Source organism: Carlito syrichta, unplaced genomic scaffold, assembly GCF_000164805.1.
Source record: "Carlito syrichta isolate Samal-C Ts95f unplaced genomic scaffold, Tarsius_syrichta-2.0.1 Scaffold314889, whole genome shotgun sequence".
Taxonomy (NCBI): Eukaryota; Metazoa; Chordata; class Mammalia; order Primates; family Tarsiidae; genus Carlito; species Carlito syrichta.
This window is the reverse complement of record NW_007258985.1, coordinates 590,411-612,076: the sequence shown is the minus strand read 5'-3', so window position 1 is coordinate 612,076 and position 21,666 is coordinate 590,411. Positions and strand designations below refer to the sequence as shown.

General features: G+C 40.1%; 2 non-coding genes across 2 annotated transcripts; both read left to right on the top strand.

Annotated features, from left to right (window-relative positions):
- Positions 1-230: 230 nt before the first annotated feature.
- Positions 231-303, top strand: TRNAK-UUU. The gene has a single exon. It is a non-coding gene; the product is annotated as a tRNA-Lys (tRNA).
- Positions 304-21,133: 20,830 nt separating this feature from the next.
- On the top strand, positions 21,134-21,227 carry TRNAI-UAU. The gene is made up of 2 exons: positions 21,134-21,171; positions 21,192-21,227. It is a non-coding gene; the product is annotated as a tRNA-Ile (tRNA).
- Positions 21,228-21,666: the final 439 nt, after the last annotated feature.

The window sequence follows — 21,666 nt, the reverse complement described above, 5'->3', positions numbered from 1 at the left end:
GCCTGTTTCTTGTTTTGCTTTTTTCTCATTTGCGTTTATGACACTTCAGATCACATAGAGAATTATTTTGCCTTTGTATGATTTTGTGGGTGCGGGTGGGGATCACGTGATTTTTTCATCTGGTGAGAACTTTTGGAGAGCTAGCGGGATTGCTCTTAAACAATAGATTTTGCAGACTCTCTTCTGAATATATAAATAGGTTGAGAAGCACTGATGAGGACACCTGCAGTGGCTCTGTAGCTCAGAGGTTAGAACACTGCTCTTTTAAACCAGAGGTCTTGAGTTCAAGTCTCAGCTGGGCCTGGTATCTGCAGTTCTCCATTTGAGTTGGAGCTTCACTATTATCACCCAGGCTGGAGTGCAGTGACACACTCACAGCCACCTCAACCTAGTAGGCTCAGGTGATTCTTCTACCTCAGCCTTCAAGTAGCTGGAACTATAGGCCTAACTAAATTTTTGATTTATTACAGATATACCACGCCCAACTAATTTTTTGATTTATTACAGTGATGAAGTACTACGCCCAACTAATTTTTTGATTTATTACAGTGATGAAGTCTCACTAAGTTGCCCAGGTTGGTCTGGAACCCGTGGGCTCAGGCAATCCTCTCACTTGAGCCTCCTAAAGTGCTGGGAATATAGACATGAGCCACCATGCCTGGTCTCAAGAGATATGTTTCTTAGATGCCAGAGCATAGAAAAGAAATTAATTATTCAAACTGATAAGCCACCATTTTATCCTACCTTCTCAGAATGTAGGAAAGTACTGCTAGCAAAAGTAGAGAATGCTGGAAATAGTCCTCTGGTTCCAAAATGGCAACCTAGAAGTAAGATGGCTTCACTTTCCTGTGCTAAAAACCAAAAGCAAATTTACAGCCCTGAGATTATCACCAAAAGCAGAGAATTCTAAAACTAAAATTCCTCAGAACGGACAGAAATGAAGCTGCTGTGCTGTCTGAACTGTTGATGATACATGAAATTCAGCTGTACGAATCTTTGAAGTGTTACCTGTATCAAAATTATGGTAATACAAGCCAGTTGGTAAACATCTCTTTCTGATAAATCTATACTGAGTTTCAATCACTTGCAACCTAAAGAGTTCTGACTAATTTAACCACTGTAGGCCTAGAGACTGTATTATAGTTATTGTGTCATACTTATCTAATGGACTGTAAGCTCCCCTTAAGACAGGAGTCATATCTTATTTGACGTTGTATTGAGAACCTTGCAGAGTATGAACCCTAGTCACCGCCAAATAAATGTGTATTAAAGCACAGCTAAAGAAATACAGCCACAAGTGTAATGAGCTTGCAAATACCATAGGAGTTAGAAAAATGACCCGAAGGCTAAGAAACTAAAGCCAACATAGAGAAGAAGAAAGAAAGTAACTTGGCTCTGATAAAGACCCTACCTAAATATGAAACAATCAATCCTCCTAGTCTCAATTTATCACCTTATAATTGCAATTGAGCTGCCCACATAAACAAACACCCAGTGATAACATCTGAATAGCTATGTAAATTGCTAAAACCAATCATCTATACCATAGATTAAAATGATGGAGTTTCCCTACATCGCATTTTTATGAAGTGCCGAATAATATATTAATGCCCACAAGCACAAATAAATTCTTCAAAAATTTACTTTGGATTCCTGAAACAATCAAACATCCTTTATGAGTACATTGTACCAAGTTTGAAAAATTAAATTGTTTTAGAACCAGATACAAATACAGGTGACTCATTTCCGCTTGCAGTTTAGGACTATGGTTGTTCCTGAAAGTCCTCAGGGTACTTTATGCTTCCATGACTTCATGGATACTGCTCTCTCTGCATGCAAAATACCTTCACTCTTTCTTCTAGCTAAGTTCTACCATTGCAGAATTCAAGTCATGTCACTTTGCCCTCAATCTAGGTGAGAGTACTTTTTTCTTTTTTTTAACTCAAAGTCTGATTCTGTTGCCCAAGCTGGAATGCAGTGACACGACCTCAGCTCACTCACTGCAGCTTCGAACTCCTAGATTCAAGCTATCCTCCCACCTCAGCCTCCTGAGTAGCTGGGACTACAGTGGAACACCACATCTGTTTAATTTTTAATTTTCGTTGTAGAGATGAGGCCTTACTATATTACCTAGACTGGTGTCAAATTCCTGAACCCAAGCAATTCTCCCTCAGTCTCCCAAAGTGCTGAGATTATAGGCCTGAGCCACTGTACCCAGCCAAGAAACACCTCAAAGAGGTTTTGTTTGTTTGTTTGTTTTTGGTTCTAGGGGTGTTTTTTTGTTTTGTTTTGTTTTTTTTGAGTTGGAGTCTCACTCTGTTGCCCAGGCTAGAGTCCAGTCTCATGTTCACGTTTACTATGGCATTGACCTACTGGGTTGAGGTGATTCTTCCATCTCAGTCTTTCAAGTAGCTGGAACTACAGGCATGCACCACCACAGCTGGCTAATTTTTCTTGATTTATTGTAGAGATGAGATCTTACTAAGTTGCCCATGCTGGTCTTGATCTCCTAGACTCAGGCAATCCTCTTGCCTCAGCCTCCCAAAGTGCTGTTACAGGCGTAAGACAGTGCACCCAGCCAAAGAGGTGTGTTTTCATTGCAACATTTGCACACCTTAATTATAGCATATACTGCATAATATCTAGTAAATAATGATTTTTTTCTTTTTCTCACTAAAATTACTTCATGAGAGTAGGAACCAAGCTTCCTTTAAGACTAAATCACCACAAGACAGTTGGCATTCAAATATGTGTGAATACTTTCTTTTTTAAATGAATGAATGATGCTACATTTCTAAACTCGCACGTGCTCTATAGGCAGCTGAAGTTATTAGGAAATTGTTTAGCCTGGTGTTAAAAGAAAATAATATGGAAAACCAAAACTATCTTTGTAATAATTTTATCATGTTCATTTCTGTAACATTCAAAGTTTATCCACTGAACTTCAGGGGATGCAATTATGTCACATATAGATTAAAAAATGTTAATTCCTTGACATCATTGTTTGGCTATTAAAAAGCATAACAGACAGAAAAATATATATATGCTCTTGGTGTTAAAAGTCTCATTAGTTTGGCTTGTCTTTATTTTTGGAAAATGGCTTTTACTTTTTATTGTTGTCACTGCTTTGTTTTTAGGTGTGGTATTTTGTTTGGTTGGTTGATTGATTGATTGCTAAAATCTTGAGAGAGACAGAGAGTACATTATTAAAAAGATTATCAAATGTACCTGCAAAGGTATGCATTATATTGATGATGGCCATGGGTGGCAAGGGACCTCAAACACTCATTCCCAATATAGAGTCCTAATAAGCACACATATTTTGATGTCCTAATACCCACCTACTTCATGATTCCTGAGGCCAAATATAAAAACTGTTGATTTGCTGATTCTTTGACTTCTAGAATTCACCCCCAGAATTAACTCTTACTTATGGAATTGATTAAAAAATATAAAAAATAGGCTGGGTGCGGTGGCTCACACCTATAATCTCAGCACTTTGGGAGGCCAAAGTGAGAGGATTGCCTGAGCCCACGGGTTAAAGACCAGCCTGGGCAACTTGGCAAGACCTCATGTCTACAATAAATCAAAACATTAGCCAGGCATTGTGGTGTATGCCTGTAGTCCCAGCTACTTGGAAGGCTGAAGTGGAAGGATTGCCTGATTCCCAGCAGGTCAAGGCTGTGGTGGCCATGAGCATGCCACTGCATTCCAACCTGGGTGACAGAGTGAGATTCTGACTAAAAAAAAAAAAAAGAGATTAGAAAAAAAAAAGGAGAGGTAACTCTTGTTTCTGGGCCACAATGGAGTAGATTCACTTCTCCCTATTTCTCCCACTAAGAATAGCTAAAAACCCTAAGCATTATTTATAATACAAACATAGACTCCGCAAGGTAGAGAGAAGGTAGCAGATTAGCAAAGGAACTTGAGACACAAAGAATGACATGGTGGTGAGTTCCCTAGGGTTTCTTTTGGGTTTTCATATATATCCCAGATTGGGTACTGAAGAAGTCAGAAAATAGAAAATACCAGTGGTAACAACAACAACAACAAAAGCCCCAGATAAAAACCTGCCCTCTCTTAACCAAAGAATCAGGAAATGTGGTGACCTAGGAAGACAGAAAGCTTTGAGATGATACCTGCGCTTCCGCAGCTAAATAGCACCGAAAAAACTGTAGACCTATCCCCACTTCTGTCAGGCAAGGCAGAGTGGGGAGCCTAGACTTCCACTCTCATCCAGCTGTACCAAGGCTACTCAACATTTTCCAGTCAGGGTAGTATCAGTAGAGGACTAGTGGAGAGTCTGAAATCCCACTCTCACCAGGCAGTAACCAGGAGGTGTCTCCGCTGGTACAGTCAGAGACTGCCTGCTAAAACAGATTATTTAAATAAAGGTCTCATACTACTCAAAAATGCCCAGGATACCACTGAAAATTGTCACTCATACCCAGGAAAATCTCAACTTAAATGAGAAAACACAACCAACAGAAACAAATACCAAGATAACACAGATGATGGAATTATCTGACAGGGAATTTAAAATAGCAATCATAAAAATGCTTCAATGAACTATTGTAAATGCATGTGAGACAAATGAGAAAATAAAGTTTCATCACACAAAGAGAAAATATAAAGAACCAAATACAAATTTTAGAACTGAAAAATACCATAACCAAAGAACCAATGTAAATGTAGAGGCCCAACAGTAGAAAGGAGAAGACAGAAAAGAATTAGTGAACTTGAAGATAAAACAATAAAAATTATCCATTCTGAACAATGGGAAACAACAACAACAAAAAACTAAAAAAGGAAAGAAAAGAAAAAGAACAGAGCTTCAGGCATTATAACAAAAAACATAAAATTCACTCGCATAATTGCAGAGGGAGAAGGAAAAGATGAATCTGAGTAGGTATTCAAAGAAATAGTAGCTGAAAGTTTGGCAAAGACATATAGTTATAAATTCAAGAAGCTAAGCAGGCCCCAAATATGATGAACCCAAGCAAATCGATGCCAAGATGCATCATAAGTAAACTTCAGAAAAATAAAGACAAAGGAAAAAATTATTGAACGCTGCAAAACAAACATCTTATGTATAGCAGAAAACAATTTGAATGAGAGTGGATTTCTCATCAGAAGCCATGAAGGCCAGAAGTGCCAGAACATCTTTTAAGTGCTAAAAAATAACTGCTAACGTCAAATTCTATATTCATCAAAGATCATCTTTAGCTGGACGTGGTGGCTCAGACCTGTAATCCCAGCACTTTGGAAAGCAGAGGTGAGAGAATTGCCTGAGTCCAGGGGTTTGAGCCCAGCCTAGGCAACTTGGTGAGACCTCAATTCTACAATAAATCAAAAAATTAGCTGAATATGGTAGCACATGCCTGTAATTCCAGCTACATGGAAAGCTGATGTAGAAGGATCGCTGGAGCCCAGCAGGTCAACGCTAGGTGGCCGTGAGCATGCCATTGTGAAATGAGCTAAATCAGTTAATAAAATCAAATTGCTAGCAAAATAACAGTATTAACCAGCTTACTCCATTTTGTTTAAAACTTCAATCTTAAGTCACCTGCCTGACCTAAGAATCACTCCTCAGTGGCTACCTGTGACTACAGTAACGTTCCCATGGCCACAGACCCCCAACTTTGTTTCCTTTGGGCAGGTTGTGCTGACCGTTTCCTGCTGACTATTACAAAACTCCTTAGCCATAAGTTCCATATAATTATATGCTTTGTTAACTGAAATCAAATGTTATGCTTTGCAAAACCCCATTGTTACATTTTCTTATTTTGTTCTTATATTTTGTTAGTGACCTAACCAAGGTAACTCCATTGTGTAATGATTCTTCTACCTTGTCTCTATGTAACTACCTTAAACTATATCTTAATGGCAGAACTCCAGGGACTTTCTGGGCACTGGCTATACCTGGGACATGAAATTAATCAAAATTCCCTAACAATCAAAGTTCCCATTTTGGTTGACAAGTTGTTAGTTAATAGTTGCTATGGCCACTAAATTGCTATGTAGCCAATACTGCAAATTTTACCTATAAAAGCTTGTCACAAACTACACGAGTTCGTCAAGCATTTTTTCTGGCATTTGCCTGCTCTTGACTCGTGTGTTAATAAAAAAAACTCTAATTAATTAGACTCAGCTTGCTGGTGTGACATCTTCTCACTTACTCGGTCATAACAATTGCTCTCCAGCCTGGGTGATAGAGTGAGACTCCAACTAAAAAAAAAAAAATCATCTTTAAGTAATAAAGAACAGACTAAGATATTCTCAGATGAAGGAAAACTAAAATAATTTGTCATTAATTAACAAAAGTAGCCAAAAGGAAGTTATTAAAATGGAAAGGAGATTATAAAAGAAGAAACCATTAGGAAAGAAGGAAAAATGGAAAAAACAAAAATATGGGTAAATTCAATATTTTCCCCTTCTTGAGTTTCTTATATGTGGTTACTGAAGCAAAAAGTATAATATTTTCTGTGATTTTCCAAGCATGTAAAAAAAATATTTAAAACAATTATATTAGAAATGGCGAAAGGTAAAGGGACTGCAAAGGAGGTAAAGTTTCTATACTTTACTCCAACAGGTCTGTGTCTTATCAGTAGTAGTGTTTACACTAATCCACAGCTGTGATAAAGAGCATAGAACTATATACATACACACATTGTATCACTATCAATTTCCTGGTTTTAGTATTGTTCTATAATTAAGATGCAATCATCTGAGGACACTTGATATATGGGATTTATCTGTACTATTTTCACATCTTGCTGTAAATCTATACATATTTCAAAATTAAATAGTTTAAAAAACTGGAAGCTGGAGGTTTAAAAACCTATTTTTTAAAAACTACTGAGTCAGGTGAGGTGGCTCACGCCTATAATCCCAGCACTTTGAGAGGTGGTGAGAGGATTTCCTGAGCCAAAGGCTTGAGACTAGTCTGTGCAACTTGGTGAGACTTCATCTCTGAAATAAATAAAAAAACTAGCCAACCACGGTGGTGCATGCCTGTATTTCCAGCTACTTGGAAGACTGAGGTAGAAGGATCTCCTGAGCCCAGTATATCAAGGCTGCAGTGGCCAAGAGCATGTGCCACTACGCTCCAGCCTGGTCGACAGAGTGAGACTCCAACTCAAAAAAAAAAAAAAAAATTACTGGCCAGGAGATTGAGAACAGCCTGAGCAAAAAAGCAAGACTGTCGTCTCTGCAAAAAATAGAAAAATTAGCCAGTCATGGTGGCATGCCCTGTAGTCTCAGGTACTTAGGATACTGTAAGGCAGAAGGATTGCTTGAACCCAGGAAGTTGAGGCTATGGTGAGCAGTGATCATGCCATTGCACTCCAGCCTGGTTGATGAGTGAAACTCTGTCATAAATAAATAGATAAATAAGTAAATAAATACTACATTATAGGGACTATAAGATTAAACATATACTCACTTTTACACAGGAACACTTACTAGTATCTATGTCACACAATTGGAATAGTGTGAATTGCATCATCCATAAATGTTTGATACTATAGTTAGCTAACAAACATGCAACACAAACTGAATTCACTATAAAGAGTATTCTCAATGTTTTGTCTACCCATCTTATACAATTTTTTCCCAAGTCAAGAAACTGTTTTTTGTCTTGATATTCTATAGGGCAGTATTTGGGCTTTATTAGAAAACTGTGTTTTGTCTATAGCACACTTTTCTAGGTTATCTCATTCTGAGTTTATAAGAACCATTCTAGCAAATAGCAATACAGTATAATTTTTTTCCATGGCTATACAAATTAATTATGTCCAATGGAGAGAAAACTCTTCCTCCTCCTGGATTTCTACATTTACTTCTATTTTCTGGATTTGATATATAGTGTTTATAATATGTCTGTTCTTTGGATTCTCCCTGAACTCATTCTAATATCTCATCAGTTTCTTCATTAATAAGTTAAATAAAATATTTATCACGTGTTCATCTTTATATCTATATGAGAATCAAGACTTTATCCATTTTTTTGAAAATTATCTTTTAACAATGTTGTAGACTGGGCATGGTGGCTCAGACTGTAATCTCAGCACTTTGGGAGGCCAAGGTGAGAGGATTGCCTGAGTCCAGGGGTTCAAGACCAACCTGGGCAACTTGATGAGACCTCGTCTCTACAATAAATCACAAAAAAGCTAGCCAGGAGTGGTGGCATGCATCTGTAGCTCCAGCTACTTGGAAGGCTGCTGGAAGAATTGAAATGTCTGTAAAACTTATAATACCTTGTAATAACTTGCTTAATATAAGTAACTGCATTTTTGTTAAAAATTCTCCATCTTAACTGCTTGCTACCCAATATAGCCCCCCTTGCGTGACTAAAATAAGTTCCTTGTACTCACAGATCCACATTCCTGTTTCCCATAAACTGTTTCTCCTGACCATTTAGAAACTCCCTAGCCACAATTTCCGTGTAATTGTATGCTTTGTTAACTAAACTCAAATGCTACACCTTGCAAAACTCCATTGTTACATTCCCATATTATAAGCCTATATTTTGTTAGTGACCTAACCAAGGTAACTTCGTGACCTAACCAAGGTAACACCATTGTATAGTAGTCCTTCCACCTTGTCTCCATGTAACTGCCCTAATTGTTCCAGTGACCGGCCTGGAACATAAAGTTAATCAAAACTCCCTAACAATCAAAAGTTCCCATTCTGGTTGCTAAGTTGCTAGTTTATGGTTGCTATGGTTGCTAAGTTGCTATGTATCCTTGTGGTTTTTGCCTTTATAAACCCATCACCTGCTTCACTTGGAGCCAAAAGCCCTTTAGGACAATTGTACACTCTCGGTCGCTGGCATAAATAAAAGACTTTTAATTAAATTCTTTGAGTAATGGCAATCTACCTTCTCGAACTCTGGTCATAACAAAATCACCTAAGCCCGGCAAGTCGAGGGTGCGGTGGCTGTGAGTGTGCCACTGCACTCCAACCTGGGCAACAGAGTGAGATTCCAACTCACACACAAAAAAACAAAAAACAAAACAAAAAAGCCAATGTTTTCATTTTTAAACAAAAACCATAGGTTTTCTTTGCTTCACAAACATAAAACTATCTTATATATTGAATGTGAATTATTCAACTATTTATTTGCTTATTTTTATACGTACCTGCCCTTTTAGGAGATTGCCTTTCCCTCTTTAGCCTTCAAGCAGATCTCCATTTTTTTCTCTCAACCAGTTTTTATTTATTTGCTTATTTATTATTATTATTATTAGAGTCAGAGTCTCACTCTGTCACCCAGGCTGGAATGCAGTGGCATGCTCACGGCCACCACAGTCTCAACCTGCTGGGCTCAGGCGATCCTTCTGCCTCAGCCTTCCAAATAGTTGGAGTCACAGGCATGTGCCACCACACTTGGCTAATTTTTAAAATTTATTTAGAGACGTGGTCTCACCAAATTGCTCAGGTTGATCTCAAACCTCTGAGCTCAGGCAATTGTTTTGCCTCCACCTCTTGAAGTGCTGGGATTATATGCGTGAGCAACCGCACCTGACTGAACCAGTTTTTATTTAGGGTTGCAAAATCAAAAGTTTACACCCTAAAAATGAAATATTTTTCTAGTTCAACATTTATTTTGTAAATTTTTTGACAGTACGTGGCAGGCTATATTCTAAGCACTATGAATCCAAAAGTAATTTTTAAAATGCCCAGTTTCTTGCCTCATGGGGCTTTAAATCTAATAGGAAAGAGAATAATCATGTTGATAATCATATAAATCAATGTAAATCTGCAACTGTGATGAATTCTCTGAGGGGGAAACATGTGGTGCCATGGGAATAAGACTTGACTTTTAGTCAAGAAAGATTTTCTGGAGGAGATGTTGCTTGAAATTTGAGGGACATATACTACTGAAGTAGGTAGCAGGGGATACATTTCAGGCAGAGGGAACACCTGAGGTGAAGCACAGTCTTTGAAAAAACCACAAAAGGCCAGTGTAGCTGGAATGACTGTACCAAAGAGGAGCTGCCATCGAAGCTGAGGATAGAGGGGTGCACAGGGGCCAGATTATGCAGAGTTTTGCATGCATATTGTGGATCTGATCTTCATTTTAAGAACAGTGAGAGATTGCTTCTATATTTTAAAACAAAGGCTATTATTTGCATTTCGAAAGGAACACTGGCTGTATGCAACGAACATATTGAAGCAGAAAGACAATAGGAAAGCGTAAATGTAGATAAGATGCTATATCTGGATGTTCCACATGGTTGTGTGATAACTTATTTTTCATGAAGTAGGAGGTAAGACCAACAGTTACAGCAGAGGTGGATGTGGAAGTGTTGGTCCAAAATGGAAGAAGAACCAGAAGAGTGGATGGAAGTACTTTCATCCTCCAGAGCCAATTGAGGCAAATTTTAAGAGATTATCTTGAGAATTTGGTATGTGTACTCTGGGATTTAAAGGACACATGAATTAATGCCTAACCTGACTCATGCTAAAAACTTCTAAAGGCAAGAAACTGAGTAGTTGCTCTGATGGCAAAGTAAAGAGAGAAGTACAAAGGGAGTGAGATATTCTCCCACTAATATCAGACAAAGGTGGATATTTTGTGAGGAGGACTCAGCCAAAGGAACAGAGTTCTAATTTCTGTAGGAAGGGATCCCCTACAAAAGGCTGCCTGAAGAGAGAGAGTAAGAGTTTGAGGGAGAGAAGTGGTGTTAGATTAGCTGGAGGATCTCCTGGGGAGGCAGAGAAATAAGGCATATCAAGAGAAGCATTGTTTGCATTAAGGCTAATATTAAGGCAGGAGATTTCATTGGGAAGCAAGATTCCAACAAATGTAATGAACTACCCAACAGTTGTGGATGTCTTCTATGAGTGAGTGCTTTCAATGCCAGGAGAGGGTTATAAAGGTTATAAACAGCGCCACCTATACAAAATGATAAAAAGTGGTTATCTCTCCTAGCTCTCCCCCTCTTCCTTTTCTCCTCTTTTTAGATCTCTCCTATCAGTGCCCCACACTCCCTAGCATTCTCAGAGGAGCCAGAGACAGCAGTGAGGAGGGATAGTTAAAAAGATCAACCACACCCCCTTTTCTATCTTGGTTTCAGAACATAAAAAGACCCGAGCTGGGGAGAAGGAGTATTTTAAATTGAGTGAACATTTTACAACTTGACATTATACTATATTGAAAAACAAAACTAAGGCCGGGTGCAGTGGCGCACACCTATAACTCCAGCTCTTCGGGAGGCTGAGTTGAAGGGATTGCCTGAGTCTACGGGTTCAAGACCAGCCTGGGCAACTTGAGGAGTTCTCATCTCTACAGTAATGGTGGTGCGTGCCTGTAGTTCCAACTACTTGGAAGACTGAGGTGAAAGGATTGCCTGAGCCCAGCAGTTGAGGCTGTGGTGGCTGTGAGCGTGCCACTACACTCTAGTCTGGGCAACAGAGTAAGATTCTGATTCAAAACAAACAAACAAAAAAACAGAAATGAAAAACAAAACTATTTGCTAATATTATTAAAAAGAAATTATTCTGACACTTGTTAAAATGGTAAGATAAATTTTATTCAAGGCTATTATAATAGGAGGGAGAAACTGAATTCAGCTTCACATATAGCAAAGACAGCTGGGAAGTTATTGCTGGTGATCAGAGTGAAGAAATCAGTGGATGTGAAATTACTAAGAGGATACAGGAAGGTTAAGCGTAAAGGGATTTATGCTAAAAGGGCTTAACAGGATTATTTCTAAAGACAGGCCAAGGACTTACACATGTAGACCTGGATGGAGGACAAGACAAGGAGTCTGATCAAATACCAGGAATAGAAGGTATAGAAAAGGAACACATTTTTCCTCTATTCTCTCAAGTTCACTGACTGGAGTTCTTTGAATTAAACTGAAAAAAGAAGATTAGTAAGAGTAAAAAAATACAGCTTATTTATGCATGTAATACACACTCAGGAGTATTCAGTGATGAATAACTCAGAGAGTAGAATTTGAGGCTTACATACCTAACTTAGTAGATGGAAAAAAAGAGAAACATATGGGAAAATGAATGACTTTTTGTAAAGATAAATGGGCTCTTAGGAAAATAGATGGGAGATATGGCAGTCTGTGACAATGTCTGTCTGGATGGGGACCCACTTCTCCTGAGAAGAATACAGTTGCTTCCAGGGAGAGGATTTATGACAATTAAGTTCTTTGGGGATACTCTGTGCTTAGGCAGGTAGGGGAAATTTCAGAAACTCAAATGTCTCAGTTCAAAATAATTTATGCCAAACTTACTTACTTCCTTCCTTCCTTCCTTCCTTCCTTCCTTCCTTCCTTCCTTCCTTCCTTCCTTCCTTCTTTCTTTCTTTCTTTCTTTCTTTCTTTCTTTCTTTCTTTCTTTCTTTCTTTCTTTCTTGTTGGAGTTCTCACCCTGTTGCCAATGCTGGCGTGCAGTGGCATGCTCATGATCACCACAGCCTCGACCTGCTGGGCTTAGGTGATCCTTCAGTCTCAGCCTTCCAAATAGCTGGAATTACAGGCATGCGCCATCATGCCCAGCTAATTTTTTGATTTATTGTAGAGATGAGGTCTCACCAAATTGCTCAGGCTAGTCTCGAACTCATGGGCCAGGGCTCAGGCAATCCTCTCACCTCAACCTCGCAAAGTGCTGGTATTATAGGCATGAGCCACTGTGCCCAGCCACCAAAGTAGTATGTATTTCAAAACAACATGTACTGATCCTCTTTGGAGAATTCTCACTAAGATGATGTAGCAGGATTCATGTTAAAACTAGCCTAGGCTAGCCAAGCCAAGGACAAGGTCCAAGGTCAAGGCCTAGTGAAGAGGGTTCAGAGAATCCTGACTAAAGTTTAGCCAAGGAGAGAAACTTTGTTAGCGTAGGCAAAAATTCAGAGAAGATTTAGGCTTTACTTGAATGCGGAAAAAGTTGTCTGCAGAGGAGCTTAAAGAGGCAGTGTGAGAGACAATAAAATTTATTTCTGCTGCATCCTGTGGTGACTAGTTCATTTAATTGTGTTCAGTTGTTTTGGTACTTAATGGGATAATTTATAGTACTTTCCCTTTAAGTATAATTTCAGTTTCTGTTTTAAGACATTTTTCTATTGTAGTTTATTTTAAAAATCAAACATCTTGTAGAAGATTTTTTGAAACGAGCAAAAGAGATTACTGGTTATCTTTTAAATGGAAGGCTGGAGCCTCCAGGGATTAGCTGATTCTACAAAGGATATGTGCCCTCTTTTTTTTTTTTTAGTTGGAGTCTCACTCTGTTGCTCAGGCTCTGGAGTGCATGCTCACGGCCACCGCAGCCTCGATCTGCTAGGCTGAAGTGATCCTTCTGCCCCAGCATTCCAAGTAGCAGGAACTACAGGCACATAAATTTTTATTTATTTATCGTACAGGTGAGGTCTCACCAAGCTGTCCAGACTGGTCTTCAACCCCTGGGCTCAAATAATCCTCTCTCCTAGACTTGAACCCCTGGGCCTGGTGCTTTTTTTTTTTTTTTCCATTGAGGATGATATTTTACGATGTTGTAGAATAAAAAGTTAACTTGTGGAAAACTGATAGTAATGTATAATTTCTGCACATAGAAATGCAAATTAATGGATTGGACATGGTGGCTAATGCCTGTAATCCCAACACTTTGGGAGACAGAGGTGAGAGGATTGCCCATGGGTTTTGAGACCAGTCTGGACAACATGGTGAGATCTACAATAGATTAAAAAAAAATAAAAAACGGTGTGGTGGTGCATACCTGTAGTTCCAGCTACTTGGAAGGCTGAGGTGGAAGGGTCTTCTGAGAACAGCAGGTAGAGCTGTGGTGGCTGTGAGCGTGCCACTGCACTCCAGCCTACAACAGAGTGAGACTCCGACTCAAAAATAAATAAATAAATAAATAAAATAGGTGAATAACTAAATAAATAGATAAATAAATAAGTAACTTTTAAAAATAAAAAACACATTCTACTTTCCTTCTATACTTCGCATATAAAATTGTTTGTCGGCCAGGCTCATGCCTATATCCCAGCACTTTGGGAGGCCAAGGTGGGAGGATTGCCTGAGCCCACATGTTCAAGATCAGGTCAGGCAATAAATCAAGAAAAATCAGTCAAGTGTGGTGGTGCATGCCTGTGATTCTAGATACTTGTAAGGCTGAGGTGGAAGAATCACCTAAGCCCAGCAAATCGAGACTGCAGTGGCCGGGACATGCCACTGCACTCCAGCCTGGGCGACAGAGCGAGACTCCTACTCAAAAAAAATTTGTCTTATGTTTAGCAGTTTTAATTGCATACAATAATTGAATCTTAACTGTTAGCAATCCTAATTTTCAGTGAAAACCCAGGAAGTAAGCAATTTTTAACCATCAATTACATAAATGAATAAGTAAAATAAAAAGGGAGAGGAAGTGGGGTTTTAGTCCACTGAGGAAAAAATTATTCAAAACAGAATCCAAAGAGAAAAAGCAGAAATACCTTTAAAAGTATATCTACATCTCAGCTCAACGCGGTGGCTCAAGCCTGTAATCCTAGCACTTTGGGAGCTGAGGCAAGAGAATTCTTGAGCTTAGGGGTTCAAGACCAGCCTGGGCAACTTGGTGAGACCTCGTCCCTACAATAAATCAAAAGATAAGTTGGGTGTGGTAGCGTGCACCTGTAGTTCCAGCTACTTGGAAGGCTGAGACAGAAGGATCACCTGAGCCCAGAAAGTTGAGGCTGTGGTGGCTGTGAGCATGCCATTGCATTCCAGCCTGGGTGACAGAGTGAAACTCCAACTCAAAAAAAAAAAAATTTATATGTATGTATATATATATAAATCTATAACTTGAAAGTAGAATTTATATATATTTATAAATCTATATCTTGAGCATCAGTTTTCAGTTAAGCTAATTTTAACCACAAAACTCTTTTTACAAATCCTTTAAAGTTTCTTTCTTTTTTTTGAGTTGGAGTTTCACTCTGTCACCCAGGCTGGAATGCAATGGCATGCTCACAGCCACCACAGCCTCAACTTTCTGGGCTCAGGTGATCCTTCTGTCTCAGCCTTCCAAGTAGCTGGAACTACAGGTGCACGCTACCACACCCAACTTATCTTTTGATTTATTGTAGGGACGAGGTCTCACCAAGTTGCCCAGGCTGGTCTTGAACCTGTGGGCTCAGGCAATCCTCTCACCTCAGCCTCCCAAATGCTGGGATTATAGGCATGAGCCACTGTACCCAGCCAATACATAATTTTAAAAAAATGAACTCTGTTTTGGGGGTCTCCCCCTCAAATGATAGTTAATATAGTGTCAACTTAACTGGGGTAAGAAATACCAAGAAAGTTGGCAAAATATCATTTCTGAGCCTATTAGAGTGTTTCTGAAAGAGATTAGCATTTGAATCAATAGACTGATGTGCGTGGGCATCACTGAATACACTGAATGACTGAGAAAGAACAAAAATGTGGAGGAAAGAAGAATGCTCTCTCCTCTTGAGCTGCAGCATCCATCTTCTTCTGACATTGGACATTGGAGCTCTTGATTCTTGGGCCTTTGGATTCCAGGACTATGCCAGCAATGGCTTTCCTGTCCCAGGACTTTGGACTTAAACTGAATCATACCACTAGCTTTCCTAGTTCTTCAGCTTTCAGTTGACAAGGGAGGTGACTTTATTTCCTCTGTAACCTCATGAGCCAATTTCCATAATAACTGTCTCTCTCTCTCTCTCTCTCTCTCTCTCTCTCTCTCTCTATATATATATATATATATATATATATAAAATCTCCTATTGTTTCTATTTCTCTGGAGAACCCTGACTAATATATGATTTTATATATTATGCTGATTTCTCCATAGTGATGAAAGGAAATTGTAGTGTGACTTTTTGACCATCTTTGTGGTAACTGACTCATATTTCTGCATTATTTTTATTTTTTCTTTTGTGCCTTGTTAAGCTTTGGTTTATTCTTGAAGATCACTCATTCTAGATAGTTCTTCCTCCAACATGCTTCTAACTTTATCCTACGAAGAGATGTCAAAATGGTGAGATTTGGCAGTTCTATTTTGTGAGAAATACCCCCTTATCAGTGTTGGAGGAGAGGGCTTTCTAGAACAGAGGAATATTGTGCAACTCTTTGGGGGACTGCATTCTCTCCCTCACCCCCCACAATCTATATATCACCATTTTGGAGAATGCTAATGCTTGTTTTCAGTATTTTGCTTAATTGATACATTCTATAAGTGCATTGATTTATAGAATTGGTGTATCATCTGTGGGCATGTATAGAGAGAGAAGCTGGAAATGTATGTCAATTCTCAGAACTTTTTTCTTAGATTGGTGTTCTTAACTGCTTATTCTTTGAGTGATTTTTAAAAAATTTGTGTATGCATTGGGGCTCAGAAAGCAATACCCCAAAGTAGGGTGCTTTGGTGTGCTGAGCACTTTAAATGAAAGGAAATTGGAAGGCTTTAGAAGCAGCTGCAGAATCAAGGTACCTATGTCTGATCTTCCCTTGTTTCTATCCCCAAGTGCAAGGAGGGGCTCTCTCTGAAGTTCCTCTATCTAAAGGAAGTTCTTTCAAAAAGAATGCAATTGATTTTAACCCATTTCTTAGGAATCACATCAAATAACCAGAGATTTATCACTAAAAAGAAGAGAAAAGTAAAATCATCATCACACCCAGACAGATTATCTCTTATTCTTCTGGAGGCTGCTTTGAAACAACTTTTATTATCTGTGAGAATTAATCTACATAATAAATAAATTTTGCTCACTTTGAAATGTTTAAAAACATATTTCAACATTTTCACTTTATTAATGTAGTCTTAAAGATCTGTGAAGATGCCAGGTGCGGTGGCTCAGCCTGTAATCTCAGCACCTTGGGAGGCTGAGGCGAGAGGACTGCCTGAGGCCGGGGATTCCGGACCAGCCTGGGCAACTTGATGAGACCTCATCTCTATAATAAATAAAAAAAAAAGACTAGCCAGGTGTGGTGGCGTGCATCTGTAGTTCCAGCTATTTGGAAGGGTGAGGTGGAAGGATCCCTAAGCCCAGCAGGTCAAAGCTGCAGTGACTGTGAGCATGCCACTGCACTCCAGCCTGCGCGACAGAATGAGACTCTGACTCAAAAAAAAAAAAAAAAGATTTGTAAAGAGAAAATACACCAAAAGGTGAATGGCATTTTTCTCAGGTTGTAAAAAGACATCACTTTTTTCAAATGGCAAGTGAGGCACAGCCATATGTGGTTCTTTCTGGAACAGAATGATTTGAGTCTTGAGTCTTGGGCCCTTGAGAATCATATTTCTGAGAGGGTTCGATTAGTACCTACAGTTGCTGTTTGAAATGACTTTAATAGGACATTTCAGTGGCTACTATGTCTTTATGTCTCTGAAAAGGGGGTTAAAGATCCAGTGATTTTTCTGTATTTGTATTATTATTGATAGAGAGACCCACTAATGTCTGTCCATATTACCAAAGTCCCTAGAGAAGGGCATGGCAAGGGTTCAAGCACTCCTGCACATTCCTGAGCACATTACGGAGAGTCCCTAGTCTTCTATGCACTCCCAGTAAGTAGCTTCAGGGAATCCTTGACTTCCCTGCAGACTACGCCCAAAGATGTAAATTCCTATTTACTCCCTTTCTTATTACTCATAGGTTTGAACAATATAGTATCAGTGTAATCATAAATTTTGTGATTTGTATAACTTTTGCATCAGGCCAGGCGTGGTGGCTCAAGCCTGTAATCCCAGCACTTTGGGAGGCCAAGGCAAGAGGATTGCCTGAGACCGGGGGTTCGAGACCAGCCTGGGCAACTTGGTGAGACCTCATCTCTACAATAAATCAAAAAAATTAGCGGGACGTGGTGGTTTGCGCCTGTAGTACTTGGAAGGATGAGGTGGGATGATGGCCTGAGACCAGCTGATTGAGGTTGCAGTGGCTGTGACTGTGCCACTGCACTCCAGTCTGGGCAAAAGAATGAGACTTCAACTCAGAAAACTTTTGCATCAATGTAATCGTAAGTCTTGTGATTTGCATAACGTTTGCAATGCATGATGTCTTAGGCCTTGTAAACTTCCTTTACTCTAAATGTTACTATCTAAACGTGAAATGCAGCTGTAACTTAAGTTCTATACAATGCTCTGCTGATCTTGTGGCTAAAGTAAAGGTACCGACAACTCTGGGCTATAAATGTGGACTGCAAGACCTGAGGGGGGCGCAGAACCATTTCAGAAAGAGTCTGGCTCTTTTCCCTGGATTTGAATTCGGAAATTAACTTCTTTCTACCAGTTCCCTGCCCCTTTGATTTACCAGTATCAGGAGAGAGCAGCTGAGCGTTACTCGGACCATAACACAATTACAAAAATAGTATGTTTATTTTTGTGTTTCTGCTCTCACCATTAAAACGTTATGCACTACCCCCAGAACTACTTCCGGTCATTCATAATGACATTATTAATAGTATCAGGGTTTCTATCAGTCAGGATCTCAAGCGGAAACAGGTGACTGTTTAAAATTACAATACTTTTAGGATGATTTTTAAAAGGGGCTGTTTAATAAAGGTATAGGCAGACTGGGGGAAGGACAAAGAAGAGAGCAGTATCCCAGGACTACTGACTTCAAAGTGGACACCACCCTTAGGCCTGAAAAAGAGAGAAAAGAGCAATTGCTGGAATTTGAAGGAAAGGTCCACTTTGATAAACTAGCTAAGATTGACCCACAGAAAGAGGTTCATATAAATAAATACTCCAACCTCTGGGCCCTGTATCATTCTGACCTTGTGCTAATGCTCCCTCTAATGAAATACAGCTTGAAGCCAGAGGGCAGGAGAACTCATCTATGTAGTCCGTATAGGACAGCCTTCCACTGCACAGTGGGTAGAAGTCAGAAGATGGTCATTTTTTTAAACATCAACAATTCAAAACATTTAGCTTTCTGTTTACCTTTTTTTCCATGATCATAATTTTATGCTTATAAATCCTATGCTGTGTCACTGACCTGCCTTCCTGATGAGAACTGTTTAATATCCAGTAGCATACAGCTAGTATTGCCAAGTCTTGTTAAGTTTTCTTTCCTATAATTTCCCCAAGTGCTTACTTTTCTTATCTAGGCTTGGTCTTGGAACACAGCACCAACAGTATTTTTATGAAGTTCATATTAATCACTTAGAACAGTGTCTGTCCTATATGCCTTTGTCCAGTAGGGCTCCTATAACAAAATACTTTAGACTGTGTAATTTATAAATAACAGAAATTTTTTTATGGTTCTGGAGGCTGAGAAGTCCAAATCAAGGCTCCAGCAGAGTTGGTTTCTGGCAAGGGCTGGTTTTTTTGCTTCAAAGATAATGCCTTTTGCTATGTCCTTATATGGCAGAAGAGATACTCCCAGGCACCTCTTCTGAAGCCTCTTTTATAAAAGCATTAATCCTCCAGGCGTGGTGCGCCTATAGTCCCAGCACTTTGGAAGGCGGAGGTAAGAGGAATGCCTGAGCCCATGGGTTTGACACCAGTCTGGGCAACTTGGGGAGACCCTGTCTCCACAATAAATCAAAGATCTAGCCAGATGTGGTGGCATGCACCTGTAGCTCCAGGTACTTGGAAGGCTGAAGCAGAAGGATCACCTGAGCCCAGCAAGTCGAGTCTGTGGTGACTGTGAGCATGCCATTGCACTCCAGCCTGGGTGACAGAGTGAGACACCAACTCAAAAAATAAAATAAAAACATTAATCCCATTCAAGAGGGCAGAGCCCTCACAATTTAATCACTTCCCAAAAGGACCTACCTCTTTATATCACAAAGTAGATTAAGTTTCAGTAGAAATTTTGGAGAAACACAAATATTCAAACAATAGTACCATGGTAAGTTCTATCCAACTGCTAGGGCTGTTGTTATTTAGATGCAACAGTCTCTAGAAGTTCAGGCAGAGTCCTGTCTCTCCCTCTGGAATTGAATGCGGGGAATGTAGACCACTCATCTGGTTAAGTTGCCATCTACCAAAGAGCTGTGTTTCATCTCGCTGCTCCTCCTCACTTTTAGGTATTATTTAAAACACATGTAATGATCCCATAACAGCAATGCAATAGAAATCAAGATATGGAAGCAGTTCTTTTTGTTCTTTTTCTTTCATGTGGCATGTGTGTGTGCATGTGTGTGTGTGTTTTCCTTTTAAGAATGGAAAAACTTGGTCACTGTTTTATTACTTTCAATTCTGTTTGTTAGGTGTTATGTGGTCAGGAATAGGCAGGCTATTCCCTTTACACAATTCTTCTCACTGACGGAAATTATTCCATAAAAGCCAAAAGACTTCGTGTTTTGTGTGTATGTTGCACTTTGACAACTGCACTTTCCTCAGACCAAAAACAAACAAGCAAGCAAGGAAACAAACAAAATTGGCCTTTGTAATTAGAGGCCCAGAGATGAAGATACAGGGTGAGCAGATGTCAAAGAGGTAAACTATCTGCAGTGAGCTGCTAAAGAAAGTCAAGACAGAGAGGAGTGCTGGGGTGCACAATGCCTTGACCTCTGTAACGCATTGCCCACATAAGGAGTGGCTACCATGCCAGTTTTCCATCAAGAGTGGTCTGACCAACTGGCTCTGTGACTTCTAATAGGGTTTTCAGGCAGATTCTGGGAGTTATTGAGGGAGAATCCCAAAGGACAGTTCAGAGATGCTGGAGAGCGACTGCGGGCGCCCTGCAGGTGAGGTCCGGAGTGCGGCCAGGAGCGCTGCGGGTGTCTGGGGACGCGCAGAGTGAGGGGCGGGCGGGCTCTGTTTCTCCGTGTTCTCCGTCCGGAAGTAAGCATCAGGGGCCAGCGGAGCGGTGCGATTAAGAAAAGTATCCCTCGTCTTCCACGAAAATCGTGTTCTTCCTGGAGTGAAGACCAGGAGAAGCAGGAACCTCTCCCCTTTTTTCTCAGCCTGTTCTCGCGGTTTCTGAAAGGAGCACCCCCATGTGCCCGGAAAATTCTGGCTCCTTGTGGCATGGGAGTGAATCACATACTTGCTCCCAGGAGAGATGGAAATAGCTTAATCAAAGCTTGTTTGATGCGAGAAGAAAGCCGCTGTCGGGGGGAGGGTCCTCTGCAGCCCAGCGCGCTCCCGTTCGGGGACGAGGTCGGGGTCGAGCGCGTCGGTCGCTCATGACTCTGTAGAGTGCGCATGGCGAAACGGAGGAAAGCATGCTCCAGTGGCGCAATCGGTTAGCGCGCGGTACTTATACAGCAGTATATGTGCGGGTGATGCCGAGGTTGTGAGTTCGAGCCTCACCTGGAGCATGTTTTCTTTCCTTCGCGATGTCAGACAATTTCATTGTCGTGGCTTTTTCCCATCTCTTGAAAGTTATATTTTCCATGGTGAGACAACAGAGACACCCCTGTCTAAGGAAGAGACGTCTTTGTGTAAAGAGGACATCTGGTAGCTTTGAAACAGGGGAAGAAAACCAGAAAGTGGCAAATTAAACTCAGCCAGCAAATTCGTTTCTCCTGAATCAGGAGACCTCACAGGTTTACAGCTTCAAAGTAGCCTCCCCCAAGCCTTTGTCTCTCCTTTTAAAAACTATTCTTCGGCTCTCTGGGGGACTGAACAAGGAAATAGAAAAACGCTCTTAGTTCTGCGATTTCAAGCAGCTGTCGCCGGGGTTCAGGAATTCACAGATGTGCAGAAGCTGCTCCCAGGTATCTTAGCGCTGTGGTCCACCAGGTTCGCAACCCACCC